At 45.3% G+C, this 6,890-nt stretch overlaps 1 protein-coding gene across 3 annotated transcripts in view; it reads left to right on the forward strand.

The window, feature by feature from the left end:
- Positions 1-11: 11 nt before the first annotated feature.
- Positions 12-6,890, forward strand: part of Mapk4 (mitogen-activated protein kinase 4) — a 155,767-nt gene continuing 148,888 nt past the window's right edge. For 2 of the 3 annotated variants that reach the window (XM_004623656.2, XM_023714958.1), the window contains exon 1: positions 12-101. The gene's annotated coding sequence lies outside the window, so the exon portion shown is untranslated. Of the gene's footprint in view, positions 102-270; positions 290-6,890 lie in introns of those variants that run through there. The other variant, XM_023714957.1, reaches the window with a different exon arrangement.

The following is a 6,890-nucleotide window of genomic DNA, read 5'->3' on the forward strand; positions in this document are numbered from 1 at the left end:
CGCGCGCTGGGCTGGGACCCGCCTGGCCGAGCGCGCCGGCGCCGCGACCGCAGACAAAGGCGCCGCTCGCGCCCGGGTGCCGCGCTCAGCGCTCCCCCTCGGTAAGTGGCTCCCCCTCCTCTGCTTTCTCCTCCCGCCGCGGGTGCCTCTCGGAGTTCCGCGGACTCCGGAGAAGATGCGGAGAAAGGAGGGATGAGATTTCCCCGCTCTCCCTGCACCTCCGCCTCGCCCTCACAGAAATACCAACTAGCGAGTTTCCGAGCCGTGGGCTCCTCCGCGGGACCCACCGGTGGGCCGCCCTGCTGACCTCCTCGCGCACCTCGGCTCTCCCTGGGTCGCCTGCCGGCCAGGAGGGCTCCCGCTGGAATTTCCCTGGGTGTGTAGGGATGGGGCGCAGGGGTCGGGCGCGAGGAGACCCCACCCCTTGAGTCGGACCCACGCGTCCGGGGTCGCGGAGGGGCAGTTCTCTCTGCGAATTTAAATTTTAGTCTTGGTTGTGTGGTCTTCCTCTGTACCCGATTACGCTCCTCTCCAGCCTCCTTTCACCCCGGTTCAAGGATTAAGACAGCGCCCTCTCACTGCCACACCCGATAGAGGCGCCCGCTCTGAGGGTCCTGGCTCCGGGACAGAGGGATCCCCGCCGATTTCCCCTGCTCGAGCCCCGAAACTGCTGGGGAGAGCGGCGATGCGCATAGGGCTGGGGCTGACATCACTGCTCTGTCCCGGGCCGGCGGCTCCTGCCTCTTCCCAGGTTGTTCTTCGTCGGAGGAGCGAGCCGGAGCCCGGCTAGCTTTTGCTTTTGTTCTGCCGGACACTGTTCGGAAACTGAGAAGCCCGGGTGGGTGGATGCCCGGGAGGGGGCTGTGATGGGAGTTCCAGGTGCGGCCCGAAGTGACAATTGGAGGAGGAGGTGGCTTCCTGGCCCTCGGTTGCGGTTGCGGATGGATTCCGATCGCTAATCAATGCCCTGGGCCCGGGGGCGGTTCGGCCACTTCCCGAAGGAGCGAGGTGCTGCCGCCGCCCCCGCCTGCGCGCACTGTCACGCGCCTCTCCAGCACACTCTCGGAGGCGCTTCCTTGGAGAAGCGCATTTCCATTCATGGATCTGTGCCTGGGATTTGATTAATGTCACCTCTGCTTCGGTTCTGTAAGGAGAGTGTCTGCTACTTTTTGATTTCATAGTCTTTCCTGAGGACCTACTGTGTGCAAGTCAGCTGTCCTGAGATCGGCTTAATTCAAAAATATTACTGACTGCCTACTATGTACAACCTGATGTACCATGGCGTTCTCAATATGCTGTGACCCTATTGTAACATTGAAGGAACAGCTATCTAAGTGCAAAGGCTCTTCCTCCTGGTTGTTCTCCTTTTCTTTCTCTCCTCCTTTTCTTTCTTTTTTTCTGCTGAGGCGTTGCCCAGTGTACTTGGGGTGCATGCAGGGACCAAGGGGGAGAGAATATAGTGTGTGCTGACCCCTTAGTCTTCAACTTCCTGAGTAAACTGCATTTTACCCTCCTGGGCTGCTGCTGCTGTGGCCGAGCTGGTCTTCCACACTTGAGAATAACTTCTCTATACCGAAGGGTTTGTTAGACACCAGCAGAGCAAAATACTAAAAAATACCGCTCTGGAACTTCTTTCCAAGTCTGTTTCCTTAAATAATGATGACAGTAGCCTAAAAGAAGTTCCTTTTTACAAAGTATTGTGCTAGTTATCAGAGAGAATGAACAAAAGTTAGTAAACCAATCTCTAAAGCTCAAAGGGATGTGTGATGAGGACAGAAAGACAGACAATGAACCTCAAAAAAAGAGCAAACCTGAAGGGTAGGGAGAGGTAAGGATGAAAACGGGGCTAGGTGGACCTTTGACTCCTTGCTGCGTACTGGCCCCAGAGGTTGGGGCTGAGAATGTCTTGAAAATCCCATGGTTGTGTGTGGCTAGGGCCATATCATATGGTCTGAGCATCCTTCTGCTTAGAGATCTGATGAATCCTTTACTCTGATTGTCCTGAGATCTCAAGACACAGCAGGATAATCAAACTGGCAAGAAACCTGGACCCTCAATCTGTTGGGCTAATATTTGAACACTTACAATGTGAGATAGGCCGATATGAGGGAAATATAGTCTAAGCCATAGGGTTTGTCCTAAAAGGTCTAACAGAGTGCTTAATAAACTTATAAAGTAACAGTGTGGGCAGTATGTACAAAAAGCCAGGAGCAAATTTCTCCTAAGATTTAACATCAGAAAAAGCTTTGGATCATACAGAATTGTTGCCTTTTTAAAATCAGACATTGAGACTGCTCTCTGCCTGTAGTAATATACTAAGAATTTTATCCTAGCTTCTTAGTACCATGAACTTTTTCTTCCTAAATCACTTCTGATATCTTTTTAAAGTTCTTTTAAACCTATAATATATTATTTTTGTTTGAAAGGCCCCCCTGGGTCTTTTCTGCAAATAGGCATTATGGAAAATGAAAAACATCTAGAAAATACAGTAAGTGCCCCATGAATATACTTGAGATCATGTATTTGCTAATGAGAAAGGGGGGGGGGGAACCAAAGAAGAAAAACACAAGGAGTTTACAGAGAAAACATAAACTGGTCTTGCAAGATGAAATAAGATTCCAGTGGCCAAGAGGGCTAACAAAGTCTTCCCTCCCAAACCGAGGCAGATGGCTTCAGCAAAGCTGTCAAGGAAAAGCAACCATCTTTGCAGCCTTTAGAATCTGATAGATCTTCACCTGGAATGGCTTCCATGCATTCAACAAAGAAGTTTACCATGTTCCAAGGACTGTGCTAGGGGGCAGGTGGAGGTATTACCCAGCAAATTTGAGGTCTCCTAGCAGTGGGTGAGGACCCTGGACTCGTCTTTCAGTGGCCGTAGTAGCCCTGCTTCTCTCCCTCCCCTTTTCTTTGGTACTGGGAATTGAACTCAGGGCCTCACACTTGCCAGCAGGTGTTCCCTCCCATTCTTTCAAGCATTCTTGGAGTTTTTTCACCTGAGCTGAACTTTACTGTAATACTCATGGTCCAGAGTATGACTTTTTTTCTCTCTGTATCTGTGTCTCCTGGCATGCTCTTGCAGAGTCTGACAGTAGGTGACACTTATTTGGATGTGTCCTAGTGCCTGCTTCCTCACCTTGTCCTGCTCTCCTGAGGCCTGCAGTTCTCTTGCCCTCTTCACCATTTCCAGCTGTTCTTAGCCTTTCACTATATAAAACTAGTCTCTGGGGAGAAAACAGTCTGTCATCTGTCACTGTCTCTTGAATATGAATGTAGGTCACTGTTCGCCCTTCCAAGGGTCTTTGCTCGTTAAGCCTCAGTATGATGTGAAAGGCTGTGCCTGTCATGAGCGGAATCAAGCACAGACAGATCAGAGTGGAGGTACATAGGGGAGCCGGTGCCTTTCCTGGTGGTTCTGAAATGTTTTTTATGAAAAAGACAAAGTGACTGTGAGTTGGAAGGGTCCTGCGAGGATCGAATGAAAGGCTTCGAGTAAATGTCATTAGCTTCATAGTGAAGTGGTCTCTGGGAAAGGACTTGAGAAATGATTGGATAGATGTATCTGCAAGAAAGGAACACTAGAAACTTTCTTCCACCAAAAGACTGCCAACATCTGAGAGAAACTTCTCAGAGTATTGACTTAAATGAGAGGATGGATCAAAATAGAATTGTTCATCACAGGGTGATCTGTACTTTTGTTGATATCTGTTCCCAAACATAAGGACTTTCCTATGTTCAGCAGTCCCAGGTCAGCACCAGTAGCATCTTTGTAAGATGGAAAGAGGATGGGGTTAGTTCAAGGTCGGCATGTGGCCTTGAGTCTCATTTGTAGATGGAAGTAACTTGTTGCACTTTGTAAGTGAGGTTGGGCCGTGCCCAAGTTACTGCTTCGGAAACTGAATGAAGCTTGTCATCAGATCACTTGAATGGTAGCTGAAATTTCACTGATTCAAACTTCCCTTTTGGAACATACAGGCCTGGGATGAGACTTTCCTTGCCTCAGAACAGGCCGATCAGGAAATATTTGTCCTCCCTGCTTGAAGAGGCAAGAGATTTAAGTACTTAAGAACTAAAACGATACAAATGTGAAAGAACTCTATAATTCACAGTTTTTGTTAATCCATTATTTAACTGATTTTTTCCTTAATGTAGATCAAGCTAGCTTCACAGGGGAATGTTTGAATTGTTTTAGTGTACAAATGCACTTGGTTCTGTGTGAAGCCCATCTATCAATATGTTAATGTCTAGATTTGCAAAAATAAAAACAATTTATATGAAAATTCCTATAGGTATTTTTTTAATAGCCAGTCTTTTTATATTTGAGCTGATTTGATTTATATAAAAGTTTTCAAGAATTGGGATCTGTTTAGGGATTTTTGAGTCAAATATGCACACATCACAGAGAGAAGACCTGAAAAAGATTTTAGGGTTTTCCCCTCCCAGGCTTCTTTGCCCATTGTATGAATGGGGAAGCTGAGGCTGAGAGCTTAGACGGCTTGCTAAGGCTATACAGAGCTTAGTGAGGAGTCTGGGGCTAGCAACCAGAACTTTGCCCAAACCCAGCTACTCCGTGCTGCCAGTACCACCCTTCTGGCTTCTGGGTTGCCAGATTTTTTAGTGAAGGAGTACCAGGCAAGAGAAAGGCTTAACTTGTGCCTTGCAGAGCGCCTGTGACAACTACTCCATTCAGGCTGATCAGAACTATGAGAGAGGTGTGGGTACACCCAGGTGGTACTGACGAGAGCCACAGAACAAATGGGAACAACTTGGATTGGTGAAATGAGGCTATCTTTTAAACCTCCTTTATAAACTTTGAAACTTACAAACTTTTATAAGCTTATTTTTTATCATCTTTGTAATAAATAATTAGAATGAAAGCATTTATTATCCCACTTAGAAAATTAATGCACATTCATTATGGAAAGTAGCAAGAAGAATAAATAAATCTTACCTGTAATACCTAGAGCCCATTCAGATTTTGCTATGTTTATTTTTAGTGGTTTTTCCAGTTTATTTTAAAGCATAGTTGAATAAATGAGATTATATTGTACATATAATTTTAATTTTTATCTCACTTTTTCTTTTTGCAGTTTGTTTTTTAAGACAGGGTCTCACTGCATAGTTTAGGCCAGCCTTGGACCCACTACGTGGCCCCGGCAGGCTTTGAACTCATGGCAATCCTCCTGCTTCAGCCTCCCAAGTGCTGTGATTACAGGCGTGGGCCACTATGCCTGGCCTGCCTTGCATTTTTTTTTTTTTGTGTGTGTGTGTTTACATTAGAGCAAGCTATACTATAAACTATTTGTAGGCATAATTTGTAATGGCTGCATTATTTAGTTCTTGGAAGCTCCTTAATTAGCACAACATTTTGTGACTAGTTGGCTGCCAATTGCTCCTTCTGTGTCATAAGCAAATTACGTCCATGCCTTTTCTACAGTTGGTTTGTTTTCCTGGTGTTCATTCACAGATCGTGTAGTTGCTCTGCCTGGCGTGCCAGTGCCTTGTGTTTAATGGCTTCACAAAAATTCTGTCCCAGTGAATCCTGCATGGATGGCATGAGATCAGTGATGAAATTTTACCACATCATAGAGGGCATACAGTACCTAATTATTCCAGTTGCAATACTTACGTGAAAAAAGTAAAGGAAAGGGCAGAAAGGAAGGAGAGAGGGGGAGAGAGAAGATTCTTTGTTGCTTTCATTGAATTTTGGTTATGGAAATAGCTAAACATTTTTATATAGGACTGATTCCTAGTTGTACTTACGTGTGTGTATGTGCTATCTATGTGGATTTAGTGGCTTAAAAATTAATCTGTGCTATATATAGAAAGCCATTTTTTTAAAAAGGGAAAACCAAAATCTGATATCAAAGGTATAATGGGCATTTTGTGAAACATTCCATCCAACCCTGAGGTTCTGGGGTTCCAGCACCTTGAATGTCATGCGTGCTTTAGGCTGTTAATTCAGTCCTTAAGAAGCCCTATGGAATGAGTGCTACTGTCATCTCCTTTCACATATAAGGAAAATGACGCATAGAAAATGTAACAACCACGCTCACATATGCTTTAATCACTGCCGATGACCTCTTGGTCTTGTTTTTTGTTTTTCTGTATTTTAGGACAGGGTGTACAGAGTGTATAGGGTCTCATTGTGTAGATCAGACTACTAGTGATCCACCTGTTTACAGCCTTCCAAGTGCTGGGATTACAAGTGTGGCCACCACGCCCAGTCCCAATTGCCAGCTCAGCATGCCTTAGGGGCGGGGCCAGCAGGAAGGCCCGGGAATAGAACTCCTGGCCCCTGCATCTACCTAAGCAGATGCTTTAATCCGCTGAGCTATTTGGCCGGCCCTGACATTTTGGTCTTGGCTGTTGCCGCTTGCCTCCACTGTGTATTTGGCCTTTGAGGCGCTTGGGTCTAGGAATATTAGTGATTCCTCTGATATCTGTTGTCTACTTCCAGGAACACCTTGTGATGCTGTGTGGCCCAGTTTGCTGTCTTTAATTTCCTCACTATATCTTCTTTATCTCCTTTCCTGTCCTGTGTTTTCATCCTTTTTTTCCTTGTAATCAATTCAGGCTAAGTTCCTCTGTCTTCCAAATCACAATATGGTTCTTCAGCTGTATCTAATCTGTAGTTAAATCCATCCATTCATTGTCAGTCTTAATCATTTTGTTTCCACTGTAGAATTCCAGTCATTTTTCCAGTATACTTTGACTTTACACAGGTTCTAGTTTCTTGTTGCAATTTTAAAGTCCAGGTTTTATCTCTATGACTGTGCTAAATATAGATGCTTCACATTCTGTGTCTGGAAAATTTTCCATCTGGATTACCTAAGTATTTTTTTTTTTCTGTTTGTTCCAAATCTCTTGTGGGTTTATATTTGTGTTGTCAT

The sequence above is a fragment of the Octodon degus genome, unplaced genomic scaffold (assembly GCF_000260255.1).
Source record: "Octodon degus isolate 3935 unplaced genomic scaffold, OctDeg1.0 scaffold00003, whole genome shotgun sequence".
Classification (NCBI taxonomy): domain Eukaryota; kingdom Metazoa; phylum Chordata; class Mammalia; order Rodentia; family Octodontidae; genus Octodon; species Octodon degus.